Here is a 17,034-nt window from a genome sequence, read left to right as displayed (position 1 = left end):
TGTAAAGCACTTTGAATTGCCTTGTGTTGAAAAGTGCTATATAAATAAACTTGACTTGCCTAATAAAGATTTCATGTGACACATACAATTGATTTGTTGATGGGAATTAATGTGAATAAATTAACTCGGTCTTAAAAGGTTAACGGTACTCTTGCTATCACTACTCACCGACACTATAAACCTTGTCCCTCATGCTAGCCCTGACAACACCGGTAAGCACACCTTCATCAGGGCTGCACTGTAACGTGTCCTGACTTGTAGTGGTTCTCTCCTCTATCTACACTCTTCTTGTCATCTTTGTAAAACGATATCAGACTGGTAATTGACACAGCCATGACTTCTAGTTAAATTCAGTGGCCAAAATGAAAAGCTTTGTTAAAATATGCAAGCACGCGAAAGTCAAATTCAGCTTTATTGTCAAAAATTCTACATGTGTTATACATCCAGAAATATCGAAATATCGTTTCCTACAGTGTGATATGTATACATAAAACAAAACAAAAAGGGCCTACATAAACGTGGTATACATTAAACAAAACGGGCCTAGATAACCGGGGTATACAGTTTAAAATGTTAATATATTTAAAGTGTTCAAAGTGCAGTTTCAGTGCAAGTCAGTTGAAACGATCTTAAGTTGGCGTGACGTTGAAGTCGTGCGACCCTGCTGCTGTACTTGCTTGTAGTTCGTTTATAGCATAACGTTAGCATTTCGCTTTTGGCGACTAGATTTATGATTCCAAAATTATAAAAGTAGGGTTGACATGTGGAGATTATCCCGCTGAACAAAACGTGATCCCTCTCTTAAATGTGCGGTTCTCTATTAGTGAAGTGCATTCCTCAGTGGTGAAACGATCAGCACTGCACCACGGAGGAAAGCGGCAGAAAGTCACCTGGAGATAAAGAGAGCGGGCCGGGGCTGCGTTGCTTGCATGGCTTCCTTCTGCAGGTAACGAGGAGACGCTCTGGCGGCGGTCTCGGTCAGGATCCAAAAATACAATTGAAATATTTTGCACACTTATTCCACTTATTCCTAGTGTGCCACTGGTTACGGTGCCGCGTGCCAATGCTGGCACGCGTACCAGGGGTTGCCGACCCCTGGGCTAGAGCAATATAAATCCTCATTTGGATATTTTAAGAAAATTGTGTGAGCACCACCCAATAAAATGATGTACGTACACATTCCAAAATGCTAAAATGTGCATCCTTGCCCTCAAGATCCAACTTTGTATTTTCTGGCTTTAGTCGTTTTTTTTCAAATGACATGTTATCTTATAAATTATGCCACTGATATCTCAATCTATGATAACACCATCAGATAAACTGAATTATCCTGTTATGAAACACATTTTTGACCCACAGACCAGTTGATCCCGGATAATACATGGGGAAAACACAGTAAGCTCTTCATGATGGAATGTTCCTGCTGTGTTTCCAGTTACGACATGTTGTAGAATATGCACATATACAACAGACAAGTACCTTTGACAAAACTAGAGTAGCAGAAGCAATGCACTTTGATGGACAGTCGTAGCGTTACCTCACATCACAAACGTGGTAATTGAGAAATTAGTAATGATGCAGTTTTTCATTATATTTGCCATTTGTCACAGCAACAGTAGTTATGGCAAACATGAAATGGAAATGGTTAAATTAATCTCCTTTCCTGCATATAATATCAGCATACCTAGAATACCAAACAAGCCATGCTCTAAAAAACGAATTAACGCCTAGGCCTGTGTGTGATGACTTTCTTAGTTCATTTATATCTATTGAGCACTAGTTCTGTGTTGATTGATTTCAGTCGTGTTAAGCTACACGACTTTCCTGTCTTTGCTGTTACCTACGGGATTTATTTATGGTAGCCTCGCACAAAATGCTAAGTATATATATAACTTTGTTTTGCCTTTACATTTGACCATGGACATACATCATTATTAACTGTTTACAACATCTTTATTTCTCACTAAACCCAACAGCTAAGCCTTTGAGAACATCAGGTTGGACTTGTAGAGTTAAAGATGTACAGATGTTTTTTTAAATGTTTATTTTGGGGCATTTTAATCATTTTTAATGATACAACATACTGTACAGTATGAGTAAAGGACAGAGGGAGAGAGAAGGAATGGATGAAAGGCAGCAAAAGGCCACAAGTTGAATTTCTAACAGTGCGCTGTAGATCAATGGTAAATAATCCAACGTGGTTCATCTCTGGCTAGAGGGGGGTCTCCACCTGAAGTGCTGAGGGAAATTCATACCATTAAGTCAAATTCAGTTTTTAGAGGTCATCAAGTACACATGGCACTCATGCAAGAGTTGTGTAAGTTGCATTTAGACTGAAAACGTCTCTGTATAAATCAAAGGAGCTGTGTTGGTGTGGGTGTTGCGTGACGCACTGGTGAGACCAAGCAAAACAATCCAGAACGTGGAGATGGAGACAGGTCTTTCCAACTGTGAGACGTTTTTAAGGAGAAAACCTTCTACCTTTGCCGAGTTTAATCAAGCAATGTTAGCCTGCATGTGTGTGATATATGTGATCACATTAATTTGCAGCTATAGTTACGGGTTAAAACTTTTTCTCTGAAGACCCTGCATTGTTTCCCTGAGCGCTCTGCCTAGACACCCCTATTACAGTATGTCAGTATTTTATTACTTATTATTCCTTACATGTCAGATACAGTTCAAACTAGAGAATGCAATTCCTGAAGAAATTGCTAGTGGGAATGCTTTATGCTGAAAATGTGACGCTGAACTGCTATGCTGAAATGTAATGTGTAAGAAGAAAGTGAAGATTTTAGATTGAAATGATACATGAACACAGGGGGCTTGAATGTATGATGAGAGAAGAAAAGAAAGTAAAAAGGTTTTGAAAAGCAGCAGAATATTTGAACTGCAAACTTCTGAACTATCTTGATGGCCAATGATCTGTCGCCATGGCAACGGCATTTGACGATTCCCCATAATACACTTAGATGCGTTGATGGCTGCATCGTTACCAAACGTGTGAAGTTTTGGGCTGTTTGGAGTATTTTCACCGAAGTTTTTTGAAAACTGTGTTTCAAGGCGAGTATTGTGCTGCCATGGCAACGGCATTTGAAGAAATCTCAAAATTGTCCCGTAGATGTCTTCACGGCTGGACCTTTAGTACACATGTGAAGTTTGAGCACTTTTTGAAAAATGTCATAGGAGTTATAGCGACATCATGTTTTCTGGCGAGGGATGCGTTTCCATGGAAACGGCATATATTGTGAGATCTCAGATTTGGTTGAGAGCTGTTGAGGCATGGACCGATGATATACAAGTGAAGATTGGGGGACGATTGGACCGTGTCCATTGGACTTACAGCGACATCGTGTTTCATGGCGAGTGGTCTGTCGCCATGGCAACGGCATTTGAAGTAATCTGAAAACGGTCCCGTAGATGTCTTCACGGCTGGACTGTTAGCACACATGTGAAGTTATAGCACTTTTTGACAATTTTCATAGGAGTTAAAGGGACATCCTGTTTCATGGCGAGTGGGCTGTCGTCATGGCAACGGCATTTGATGACACCCCATACTACGCTTAGATGCGTTGATGGCTGCATCGTTACCAAACCTGTGAAGTTCTGGGCTGTTTGGAGTATTTTCACTGAAGTTATGAGAAAACCGTGTTTCAAGGCGAGCATTGTGTTGCCATGGCAACGGCATTTGAAGAAATCTCAAAACTGTCCCGTAGATGTCTTCACGGCTGGACTGTTGGCACACTGCTATCTGAAGTCTGCTGCTCTGAGCATGTCAGTTGGAGTGATGACATCATCGTGTTCCATTGCACAGGTGTTTATAGTTGAGCTAACGAGGTGCCTAGACTTCAAAGGCTTCATTGTTCTGAATGAGAGATGAACCTCTTACATGTGAACGTTTTGTGGAAGAACCGTAACAGATATCTGTGAAATTTCAAAACGTGAAGCATGTCAAGGAAGTTGAGTATCTGAAGTGTAATTTTTGTGTAGTTTCGGGTTAATAATGTGGCCTTTTTGGCAGTTTAACTAAAGGTGTGCGGCTGCTACCGTGAGGAAATATCTGCCTGAAATTACAATGGGGTTTAATGAAGGAATGTTGAACGTTTTTGTCACTTCATGCCCTCAAAAAGCATTTTGTTTAATTATTTTTTGCTTAATTATTTGTCATTTTTCAAGCTACGAGATGTTTTCCTACATTTGTCATGATAAATTATGTCTCAGGAATGTAGGGTTTGGGAATTATGGCAGTTTTAAAAATATATATGAATGCGAATTTCAAGCTGTCCTCCACTCTAGCTGTGACATCACACACTCTAGTTAATGTTAAAATGTGAAGAAAACCTCTAAAACAAGGTCTGAACAATGTTTAATATCTCTAAAAGTAAGAATCAAATGTAAAAGTTGTTTTACATGAATAATGTCAGAAAGATGTGTAACATTTTAAAGTTGGAATGAGGTTTCTGAGTGAAAGTATGAATGAACAGTCAGCAGTTGAAGTCGCATGAAGATTTGTTGAAGTTGAAGATTTCCTCCATTGACTTCAATGTTAAAAATGTGATGTATTATGGGATATATCTCTGGAATTATGAAAGTTATGAATGAGAAAAGTAATAGCAATCGATTGCCGACCGAGCTGAACATTTTGATGTTTGAACAGAGTTTCTGTGATGTTCAATGCGGGAGGAGAAGAGGGCCAAAATAACCCGGCGGAATAATAATAAAAATGTTGCCCGTAGAAGAACAGTTAGTTGGAATGCTGTTAACAGCATTTCCACTAAATTAAATTTAAGTTGTATTTATTGTTGGTCTGGTTTCACAGCCACTTCTGTTACATAACAAACTGTACTGAGAAGAAGTCTGAATGATATGTTGTCTATCCAAGTGGCAGGAAGAAAGGCCTAGGCTTTGGGCTGGTCCTGGTCGGTACATTCTCTGTCTTAGTTCAGTCCTGCCATCAATCCAGTGAGTAACACAACACACACGTGCACAGATATCTGCACCATCCATTCAAGCATATTTTTTATGTCCAAGTTATATTGTAACAAATCCTGATGAAAAGGTATGGTACCCGGGGAATGATTAAGTGGGATGGCTGCTCCTTCAAGGTAGATGGTTCTAATGAGCAGTGCGTTTTAATTAAGCTGATGTTAATCATTTGCATATCATCATCATTAAATCTATTCTTTCCAACCAAGAAGTTATCACTACAGTATGTAATTCATACACTCCATTCGTAGGATGCAAATCCACAAGCAATGCCCCACTGTTGTCTCCACATTTTCTTTGCCATTAATACTGTCTTTTTTTTCCATAGGAAGACACCCTAACCTGTGTGTTTGAATAGTAAATGACTGGCTCTGCTGGCACTTAAACATGTGCATGTATGGGGATTAGATGGGGACAGATTATAGAGACGATAAATTATCTGTGGGAATAAGAGACAGGGGGGGAAGACATAAAGAAACATATTGAGAAAGCTCTAAATGATTTCTTCTGATAATATCTCCTCAGTGCTGAATACAGCAGCAGGTGAGGGGTGAGGTTATGCAGATTATGTTTGACTGATACAAAACGAGGCATGCCGGAGACATTGCTTCTGCCTGTCAACCATGTATAATCAGCTCTGAATGTAATTGCGTTGAACTATATGTTAGCAGTATTTTTATCCCAACTGCATTAATATGTGCCCTTTCTCTCATTCACAAGACCCGCTGAGGATTTGAGGTGTCAGGCTGGCATTACACAACACTGACCCTAAACAAGAGAAGACCTGAGAAAACTGTACACTGCATTGTGCATCTAAATCCACATGTCATTTCACTTTATTATGTAACAGATATCACAGGAACAATGGACTGGTGAAATTGAAGGCAAGGTGTCTCATATTAGCTCCTTTGAGTAGCCTGTCATTACATTGAGTTTCCATTGGTGGTTTCTCACTCCTGCTTAAGTCAAATCCATGGAGACCTACATATTGTATGCACATCATCAGTAACAGAGGGACAATAAGAAACAATTAGCGATCAATTGGGATTCTTTGGCTGTGACTGACACTTGCAACAATGCCACTCACGCTGCCGCAAGTACCATTTCTAACCTAGTGCTCATCTAATCAACGAAGCATCTATTTAATTATAATTCCATTAAGCCCTTAGCACTGACCAAAGCTGATGCTCATAGATCAGAAATAATGTAGGGCAATCAGATGCTTCACTTTTCCCCATCATGTGAGCAATGATGTGAATGACACTGCCGTGTTTGTGTTTGAATGCCCACAGATCTCGGTCATCCTTTTAATTCCCTGTAGCCCTAATGTTGCTTTCCTCCCCTCCCTCTTGTTATAAAATCTGAACAGACGCAGGGTATACACACTCAAAAACAGGAGGATGCACCAGAGACTTGGCTTAAAAACTGTTACGAGGGACCATTACATAAGGACTTCAGAAGCTTTGGCTTGGTGAAATATTAAAACCAGGCTCCTCTCAGCTCTTCTACACAAGCCTACACAAGAAACATATCAATAACTCCATGGGAGATAGAGAAAGTAATTTATGCCATAGTAAAACTGGTGGTGGAAGAGTGATTACATTTTCTTAAAATTAATTCCTGTTATTCCTCACACCTACAAAGCTCCCAGCAGAAACTACAAATGGTTGTTCTGCAGGATAAACTAACAACCAATCGGCAGCCTGCAGGCTGGGGGAAAGTGGGATTAAAACCATTTCTCAGTTCAGCTTGATTCAGTGCTTCAGCTCCAGCCTAGTCCTGCATTTTGATATAAGGCTTGCTTAGGATCTAAAGTGGAAGTGGGTTTTCTATCAGCTACGGGAAGAAATTCTGTGCAACTAGTTTTAGTTCCAAAGGGCCATGCTGTTTTAAAAAAACATGTTTTCCTTTATTATTTAAACCAAAAGTAATCCCTAAATTATGTTATAATCCTGCATACTACTGACCTCTGTTGGTGGGTGTATGGCAACACAGAGTTGACTCTACAGTTAAGATGCAACCGATACTGATAAACCAATGTCAATCTCCAAATTAGCATTCAATTTCCACGTGTCCTAGTATCCTACTACAGTAGCAATAATGTTCCATGGCTTTTGTGCAACAATCAATAAAAACAAATAGATTGAATTTCAAAGCACACATACACACAGTGTTATGCTCAAAGTCTGTGGTCTAGATGACAGGCAGTATATTGGATGCTGTCTATTGGCGGGCTAGCTGAGGATTAGTCACATGAGCTCATCCCTGCAGCAAGCTGAAATAGAAATGTGGGACTTAATCCGAAGCAGAGGGGTTACTGGCACAGAGAGAAATATATGCAATGTGATATTGTTCCTCAGCTTTCATAACAATAGCACAGAACCCTGAGCCTGTGTATGAAATACAGCGAGTGGAAACTAAGGTTTTGGCAGCAGGGGAGGTTCTGGGGGGGGGGGGCACTGACTTTGGATCCCCCTGTGGCCCCCCTAAAAAAAAAAAAAGTTTAAAAACATTTTTATGATTAAACGATTTCTTGGCTGAAAGTAACAATATTTGTCATTCTAGTCGGACCCATTAGAGCAGTGGTCTCCAACACGTAGATCACGAGCTACCGGTATCTCGCAAGCCCTCAATAGCCCCCACTTTACAAATATGTTTTTTTTTTAACGCAAGCCGTCATCGCCACGGAGGAGCACGCAGCCTTTGTGAGCGAGCGAGACAGAGAGAGAGAGCTAGAGAGAGCACACCTTTATCTATTTAATGTGTTGTAAAAAATAAAGAAATCATTCCAATGTGTACTATAGGACAGTAACAAAATAACAGTTTGAAAGGGGAGTGATTAGTCAAATATGCATAAATAAAAAGAAAGAATACTAACTATAGGTAACACAAGATAAGAATAAACAAGTTTAAATTATTTGTTATTGGTTGTGATCATATTCTAAAGATTTTTTGATTATTGAAAAGTATACAGCTCTCTTTCATGAGTGTTGAGAGCTGTATCCATCAATTCATTTTGTGCTCAAAGTGCACCAGATTGATGCATTTAACTTCAACATTTTAAAAAAAATCTTCCCGAGGCTGCATGCCCCCGGACCCCCCTAGAGAAGGTTAGGTCCCCGAATAAAGCAGGTTCAAATAATTAAATTGCATACATTTTCTTTTAGTAAAAACTGAAAACGGGTCCCACAGACACAAATAGCAAACAAAGGTAAGCGTATAATAATGTGTAATGAAACAAATACCAATAACTGTATTGCATTGTTTTCTTAGGTGTATGCGCAATTACTTCATACTGTCTTTGTCTTTTTCGTCCTGCATGTATTGTGCCCCCCTCAGAAAATAACTGGCCCCAGCCTGGCCCCCCCAGTAAAATTGTTCTAGAACCTCCACTGTTTGGCAGCCCATCTTTGACCCACTCTAACTTAATCCTTGCAGGGACACTCAGTTAATGGGCCACAAAAAGTATGAATGGACACAGACATGGCATCAAACATAATCATGCAAACTCATCATGCTGAGTCAACGATAATGCACTCCATAAAGTCATTGATACTCAGTTAACAGTTTAATACATTTGTGTGCAGTGCCATTACATTTTAACAGCTCAGTGTATGCATTGACCTGCCTGGCCTCAGCAGGTCTTTGTCAGCAGTTTCATAATGTATGATTGTAAGGTATATCCAGCCCAGAGTGAAGGTGTATGCCTTAAGTGTGTGGCATAAATGCAATGAAGTAAACACTTGATAGAATAACAGCCAGTGGATACGGTGTAAAGTAATCCCTCTGCTGATATGAAGATCCACCAACTTGAGCACAAAATTGAGTATATAAATGCCCGATATTCAGTCATTCATTTTCCCAGGGGTTATACGCTTAAATATTTTTTCAAGGTCTATTTTTGCACTCTTCCATTTATACCAGCACAAACACCTTCTTACATGCTTATACTGCCATCTCATGGTTTCAAATGTAACTGCATGCTGTTTATGTGCGTCAGCCTATCTCTTAAACATGGATAGATGCAACAAATGTGGACTATGGAGAATCTGTTCAAGATTTTTAATTCATATCATGATACATAATAACTTAAAATATGGGTTACATATTGCTTGCTTACAATAACTACCAATTGAGTTGTATATGTCTCTATAAGATCTATCTTACTAAAGTATTTGTATGTATTATATTTAAAATAAGAATAATAATTAAGGCTGCAAGCAGCAATGAATGGGTCTTCGAAGATCTGCTCAGATTCGCTGTTGTCCGCAAGTCGATGTGTTGTATACAGTAGATGTCTTCAGGACTGGACCATCGAGAAACGTGTGAGGTTATGGGCTAATAGGACAATGTATAGAGGTAGCAAAACCGTGATTCATGGCGAGGAATCTGTCTCTATACAACGGCTTATAATGACTCAGTGGCGAGCCGTCAGGGCCCTTTAGGCCCTCTGTGAGGGCCTAAGATATTCTAAAAAATAATATTTGAAAACATTAAAAAAAAAACATTTTTTAAAATGTTTTTTTGTTGTTACATTTTTCATTAGTTTTACCAAAATAACTTGATTTAATTGTGTTTAAAATAACATTTCCAAAGAAATAAATCCTTCGAATCTGCCTGTTCAGTTTCTGTTGGAATTTGAAGGGTTAAATGCCGTCTCTGCGAGTTATGTGAAGACAGGAGCTCTGTAAGGAAGTCTGAAGGAAGACGCAGATTTTTCCCGGTTGTGTATTTTCAAATTCTAGCGCACTCGAGCTGGTTTCTCCATTCTTACCTACCCCACCGTTAACTCTTTTTAGGGTGCAGCTATATGTTTTATTTATTTCAAAGTGGGCACATTTTAATTATATATTTGTTTCCTTCAAATGTGCAGAGGACTCCCCAACTGCTGTGTTTAATTTATTTTAAAGTAGGCCTGTGTATTATTTTTAATTCTCCTTATAGGAGTTCTTTGTTTCTTATTAGAGGTTAACAGTTTTATACTTAATAGTTTTATACAACGTAATAAATAGCCTAATAAATGCAAAAAAACTGTAGTTTTTGTCTGATATAACAATAAATACAACTTTATTAGCTATCAAGCTATGAAATATGTTTTGCGGCTCCAGACAATTTTTTTTTTTTTGGAAAAAGGAGCAAAATTGCTCTTTTGGCTCAAAAAGGTTGCAGACCCCTGCCTTAAGGCAAGGCAAGGCAATTTTATTTATATAGCCCCTTTCAACACAAGGCAATACAAAGTGCTTTACAAAAAATGAAAGAAATTAAGAAAATGGCATTCAAAATCAGTAATTAAAAAGAAAAGTTAATAAAATAAACAGTAAAAGAAAAAATACATGGATAAAAGTTACAGTGCTGTCTAAGATATGAATAGTTCAATTAAAAGCAGCAACAAAAAGAAAAGTCTTCAGCCCGGATTTAAAAGTAGGAAGAGTTGCAGCGGACCTGCAGGTTTCTGGCAGTTTGTTCCAGATATTTGGAGCATAATAACTGAACGCTGCTTTACCATGTTTAGTTCTGACTCTGGGGACTGAAAGCTGACCAGTCCCTGAAGACCTGAGAGATCTGGATGGTTCATAATTTAGCAGGAGGTCAGAAATGTATTTTGGGCCTAAGCCATTCAGTGCTTTATAAACCAGCAGCAGTATTTTGAAATCTATTCTTTGACACACAGGAAGCCAGTGTAAATACTTCAGAACAGGAGTGATGTGATCCACTTTCTTAGTGTTAGTGAGGACTCGAGCAGCAACGTTCTGAATCAGCTGCAGCTTTCTAATAGATTTTTTAGTGAGACCTGTGAAGACACCATTGCAGTAGTCGAGTCTACTGAAGATAAAAGCATGGACAAGTTTTTCCAAATCCTGCTGTGACATTAGTCTTTTAATCCTAGATTATGTTCTTTAGGTGATAGTAGGCTGATTTAGTAATTGTTTTAATGTGACTGTTGACATTCAGGTCAGAGTCCATGACTACACCTAGATTTCTGGCTTTATGTTGTTTTGAACATTGCAGACTGAAGCTCAGCACTAACTTTTAAACGTTCTGCCTTGGCTCCAAAAACCATTACCTCAGTTTTATCTTTGTTTAATTGGAGAAAGTTCTGTCATTGATTTGTTCAATGCACTTACTCAGTGTTTGAATTGGAGCATAGTCTCCTGGTGAAATTGTTACGTAAATGTGTGTGTCATCTGCATAGCTATGGTAACTTATTTTGTTGTTCTTCATTATCTGAGCCAGTGGTAGCATGTAGACGTTAAAGAGAAGAGGCCCCAAGATGGAGCCTTGAGGTACCCCACATGTCATATTTGTCAACTCAGATTTGTATTTACCTATAGAAACAAAGTTGTTTCTGTCCTTTAAGTAGGATTCAAACCAATTTAGAACCGTTTCCGAAAGTCCCACCCAGTTTTCTAGTCGGTCTAGTAATATGTTGTGGTCAGTGACAGTGTCAAACGCAGAACTGAGATCTAATAATACTAACATTGAAGTTCTGCCACTGTCTGTGTTTAAGTGGATGTCATTGAAGACCTTTACAAGAGCAGTCTCAGTGCTGTGGTTTGGACGAAAGGCTGACTGGAATACATCGAAACAGTTATTTAAATGCAAGAAGTTACTCAACTGTTGAAAAACAACTTTTTCAATGATTTTACCTAGAAATGGCAGGTTTGATATGGGCCTGTAATTGTTCATTACTGAAGCATCTAGATTATTATTTTTTAAGAGTGGTTTAATGACTGCAGTTTTCAGGGCCTGTGGAAAAATACCTGAGTGAAGAGATTTGTTTACTATATGAAGTACATCTGAGGCCAAGCAAGGAAAAACATCTTTGAAATATCCTGTTGGAATAATATCAAGGCAGCAGGAGGAGGATTTCAGAAGTTGAATAATGTCCTCTAAGTTTTTATCATTAATCTGATGGAATTGTTTCATGGTGTCTTAATTGGTATTAGGTGGACACAGGGACAACACATTTGCTGTACCTGATGCAGAGGCACTGACTGCTTGTCTGATTTTCTGAATTTTGTTAGTGAAGAAGGAGGCAAAATCATTGCACGCCCCGGTGGATAGAAATTCAGAGGCTACTGACACTGGGGGGTTAGTTAGTCTGTCGACGGTAGTAAACAAGGCACGTGCGTTGTTTTTGTTTTTGGTAATGATGTCAGAAAAGAAAGACTGTTGTGCGTTTTTCAATTCCAAGTTATAAAGGCCAAGTCTCTCTTTATAGATTTCAAAGTGAACCTGGAGATTTGTTTTTCGCCACCTGCATTCAGCTTTTCGACATTCTCTTTTTTCTGTTCTCACGGTCATGGCCTTTCTCCATGGATATATTTTCTTGCCAGACACTTCCTTTACCTTAGTTGGAGCAATGGCATCTATAACATTTTACATTTTTTAATTAAAATGATCTACTAGCTCATTTACTGAGATGTTAGCAGGGGCGAGAGTGGAAGAAAAATTCTGAGTAAACATTTCCCAAGTATTTTCAGTTAAATATCGCTTTGTGGTTTCCTCTTTTTTAACATTTTTGTGAACAGAAATAGAGCTCTCAAAGAAAACACAGGAATGGTCAGAGAGTGCAACATCAGTCACCACAACATTAGAGATATTCAGACCCTTTGAGATAATTTAGTCCAGGGTGTACCCCTTATTGTGCGTGGGCTCCGTCACATGCTGAGTCAGTCCATCAAGAACACAAAACAGTTCTTTAGCCCCTCTGTCCTGGGGGTTTTCAACATGGATGTTAAAATCACCAACAATGACTAGACGGTCAAAGTCAATACACACTATAGACAGCAGTTCAGTAAAATCATCAAAAAAGCTTGCACAGTATTTGGGTGGTCTATAGATATTTAGGAACAGAGCTCGAGAGGAGCATTTCAGCTGAAGGGCCACATATTCAAAAGAAGCAAAGTTCCCATAAGATGTCTTCCTGCATTGAAGGGAATAATTGAACAAAATAGCAACTCCACCCCCTTTCTTATGCATTCTTTCCTGACTCATAAAACTAAAGTTGGGAGGGGTTGATTCGATAAGAACAGCTGCACTGTTATTTTGTTCAATCCAAGTTTTTGTTAAAAACATAAAATCAAGATTGTGCTCAGTGATAAAATCATCGATTAAAAATGTTTTTCCTTTCAAAGACCTGACCTTTAATAAAGCTAGTTTAAGTTCGTTAAACACACTATCAGTCAGGTTTTTTGTAGCAAGCTGTGGCTGACATGGAATCACTGCTAAAGTTGATAAACTCACACAAACGTTTGCGCGCTTCCTGTGTCTAAGATGATTCACTGCTCTTAATCTATTACCTATCAACACAGATATCAGCAAAGCTACAGGCAGGCAGGGCCCCGGCATGTCCTGGAAAAAATTGAGAGTGCCACACGCCCTTGAGCCTGGACCCAGCAAATATCAGTTTGCAGCGTTTTGTACACACACATCCCTATCAAGCTTTGAAGGGGAGGGAGGACCCGCCACCCTGCTCCTCTCATCATAGGAGGGCAGGGTGAGGTCTACACTGTAGGAAGGGGGGTTTGGAAATCTGCTTCCATCTTCCTTGTATTGTTTTGGTTTGGATGATTGTGGTAGGCATGGTGATGAAGCCGGGGGAGATGGTGCGCGTCTCTGCTTCGGTGATTTTGGTGGGCGTCGTTGAGGGGCGGGGGTAGAGGACATGCTGCCAACCCTGCGTATCGCCTTCATGCGGTCATCGAACTCCAGGGGGGAGGGCGAGGGTGAAAGGAGAGTAGAGAGAGCTGGGGGATGAATGAAGAGTATCCTCAAAGGCGTTGACAGGGGGGGTGACGGGCAGTGGAGACTCCTCCATTTGTGTCATAGGTCTCCCATAATCAGAACATTCCTCAGGCGGGTGCAACGATACTTCTTCAGGGTTTTCTGCGCGATGTGTTGTGTCTTTCTCTTGTTTTGATTCCTCTTGTTGCTTGTCCTTGGCAGAGGGAACAGATTGATGATGCAGGTAGTTGAATATGTTAGAGATAAACAATTTCACTCCTGACTTGTTCAGGCAAACTCCATTTGCCTTATAAAGATGTCTGAGATCCCAGAAAAAGTTAAAATTGTCAATAAAATGGACAGAGTGGTCAATACAGGCAGTTGAAAGCCAGGTGTTCAGTGCAAACAGTCTGCTGAATCTCTCCACTCCTCTTCTGACTGGCGGTAGAGGGCCACTGATGAACACCTCCGCATTTAGAAAGCTGACAGGTAAGGTAAAGGTTTTATTTAAGGTAAAATCATGAGATCTTCGACAATCCCCCCCCCCCCCACCACCCTTCCACACAGAGCCCCCCAACATATCAAATCCCAATTTAACCCCTGCTTACATCACACATCCTGATAACGTTGGAGGAATCCTGGACCAATTAGGGTAACCGTTCTTCTGTTCTGGTTTTTGTCCTCCAGGGGGGAAAGAGACAAGGATAGGTCAATATGATAGCCAAGCTAGAATCCTTATCTTTGCACATTTTTGGTAATAGTTTCTATGTTAAATACTTTCCTCTTTCTGAAGACACTGCAGAACACCATTCATGGCCAACCTTCTTCCAGATGCTACAGCAGCTTTGTAAGCCTCCAACCGACTTGGAACTATGGCATCTAGTCCTTCCAGGAAATATTTCAGCAGGCCTTTGGTGACAATTCTGCTGAACTCGGCACATAGCTAAAACAGAGAAATGACAGGAGTGAGAGAAAAATAAGAGCACCATGTAACAGCTGTAGTAATTTAAAGAGAGGAATCCAAAACATAACGGCAAGAAATAGTACATGCTTTATGTTGTTGAAGTATAATATCCTATAGTTCAGTAATAGTAGTTGTACCACATTGAAAGTCCTCAATTATAATGAAATGATGGAGTATATGATATTATACTCCATTACTTATGTAATAGTATTATCAGCAACTTAAAGGTGGGGTATGTAATTTTGGAGAAACCAGCTCGAGTGCGCTAGAATTTGAAAGTAAGAACACTCTTTTCCCGGGTCGCCGAGGGTACTGGCGTTGTTTGTTCGCCGCTCCTCCGCCCCAAATATTGTTCTTTAGTCCAGATCAGAACCTCTCCTGTCTGGCTCTCTACTTTTGAAACGTCAGTCATCAGCAAAAATAGCAGCATCTCTATATCGAATCGACACAGATCTTTGTGTTGTCATCTCCTACCTGCTGGCTCTTTCCTGCTCACCGGTCCCTAGCCCGCTAGCTAGCTAGCATTATCGGACCTAGCAGGCTGCTACCTAGATGCTCCTCGGCTCCCTGAAGTCTGCCGAGCTAACAATTCTGTCTCCACCCCAACTCCACCCTAACTCCAGCCTAACTCCGCGGCTCGTGTGGGTCTTCCCATCCAGCTGCGATCAGCCGGCTTCCGCGCTGACATCGTCTCTCCCTGCCGCCTACAGCCGGTGGCTATCAAGCTAGCTAACAAGCTAGTAGGCTGGTCACCCTGCTCCCACTCTGCACCAGGCTGTCAGCCCCTCCTACGATTCTCCTCCGGAAACCACTGGAATCATTCCCCTGATATTCTGTGGATTATCACTCTCATTTTATCTGGAATCACACCGCTCCTTCTTCCACGGTCATCCGGCTCCTGATCTCTGCTGCCCGGGTCCCCAGCATTAGCTAGCTCCGTGCTAGCGCCACTTCACGGGGATCATGCCGCCGCTCTACTCCCTGTCAGATCTCCACTCCTTTAATAACCGCCTGCCTCCGGACTGCATGGACATCCTCGCAGATAATCAAATACTCCGCAAACGCCGTCCTCCACACAGAGGCTCTGGCCGTAAGTTTTTATTTCATTCTACGTCTCCACACTCCATCCCGTCCATTCAGTCCTGTCACACGCCCACACTACGCCATCCCAACAACAAACACGTGCATCTGACAAATCTCCTTCCACTCCCCCGGTCCACACAACCCCCCCCCCAATGCAATGTCACCTCAGAGCAGCCCTGCTCAACACACGCTCCATCCACAATAAAAGCCACATTCTGAATGAATTCATTAAAGACAATAACCTGGACTTTCTGTATCTGACCGAAACATGGCAAAAACCCCTGGACTATTTTTCTTTAAATCAAATCACCCCAGCAGGATTCACATACATTGACAAACCTCGCCCACAAGAGCGGGGTGGTGGTATAGCTGCTATTATCAGAAGGGAAATAAAAGCTACCATAATCCCCATCCCTATGCTTCTTCATTTGAACACCTGGTCTTTAAACTCTCTGGCCCCACTCCCCTGGTCACAGCCATCATCTACCGTCCCCCGAAGCCAAACCCCTCCTTTCTCTCCGACCTCTCTGACATTCTCACTCAGCTTTCTGCCATATCCCCATCTGTTCTCCTCTTAGGTGATTTTAACATTCATGTTGATGACCCGACCTGCAAATATGCCTCTGAATTTAAGGAAACCCTTCACTGCTGCAACTTCTCTCAACACATCAACTTCCCAACACACAGCCGTGGTCACATCCTGGACTTGGTCCGCTCCACTGGTCTCACCACCCATCATCTGTCCAGCCTCAATCTCCACATCTCTGATCACCTGGCCATCATCATGGACATCAACATCCCCATCCCCGCCCAAAAGCAAAAACGCACAATAACCGACAGAAACCTCAAATCCATCTCACCTTCAGCAATCACTGCCTCCATTGCCTGCAAGATGGCTGTCTCCCCCCCACCCCCCACACTTTCTGAAAACGCATCTGAACTTGTGGACTATTATAACAGCACCCTCTCCTTCTGTCTCAATGAACTGGCCCCCACAAAAACTAAAAATGTCTCTTTCATACAGTCCGCCCCCTGGTATACCCCCGAACTCCGCCAAATGAAATCAAGGAAACGTCAACTTGAATGCCAACACAAGAAAACCACACTAACAGTCCATCTTCAAATCTACAAAGACTATCTCCAGCAGTAGAGTAACGCACTCAAAGCAGCCCGGTCTAATTACTACTCACAACTCATTCAATCTGGCTCCAGCAACCCCAAGCGTCTCTTCTCCACCATCAGCAAACTTCTCAAACCCTGTGACAACGCCACCTCGT

The 17,034-nt window shown here is 41.0% G+C and overlaps 1 long non-coding RNA gene across 1 annotated transcript; it reads right to left on the bottom strand.

The window, feature by feature from the left end:
* Positions 1–8,107: 8,107 nt before the first annotated feature.
* LOC307028134 lies at positions 8,108–16,603 on the bottom strand. Its single transcript, XR_013804846.1, has 3 exons — positions 15,149–16,603; positions 14,319–14,653; positions 8,108–14,192 (listed from the first exon to the last, which is right to left on the bottom strand). It is a non-coding gene; the product is annotated as an uncharacterized lncRNA (long non-coding RNA).
* Between the last annotated feature and the right edge of the window lie 431 nt (positions 16,604–17,034).

This window comes from Notothenia rossii, assembly GCF_949606895.1.
Source record: "Notothenia rossii genome assembly, chromosome: 2".
NCBI classification, from domain to species: Eukaryota; Metazoa; Chordata; class Actinopteri; order Perciformes; family Nototheniidae; genus Notothenia; species Notothenia rossii.
This window is presented reverse-complemented; position numbering and strand designations above follow the sequence as displayed.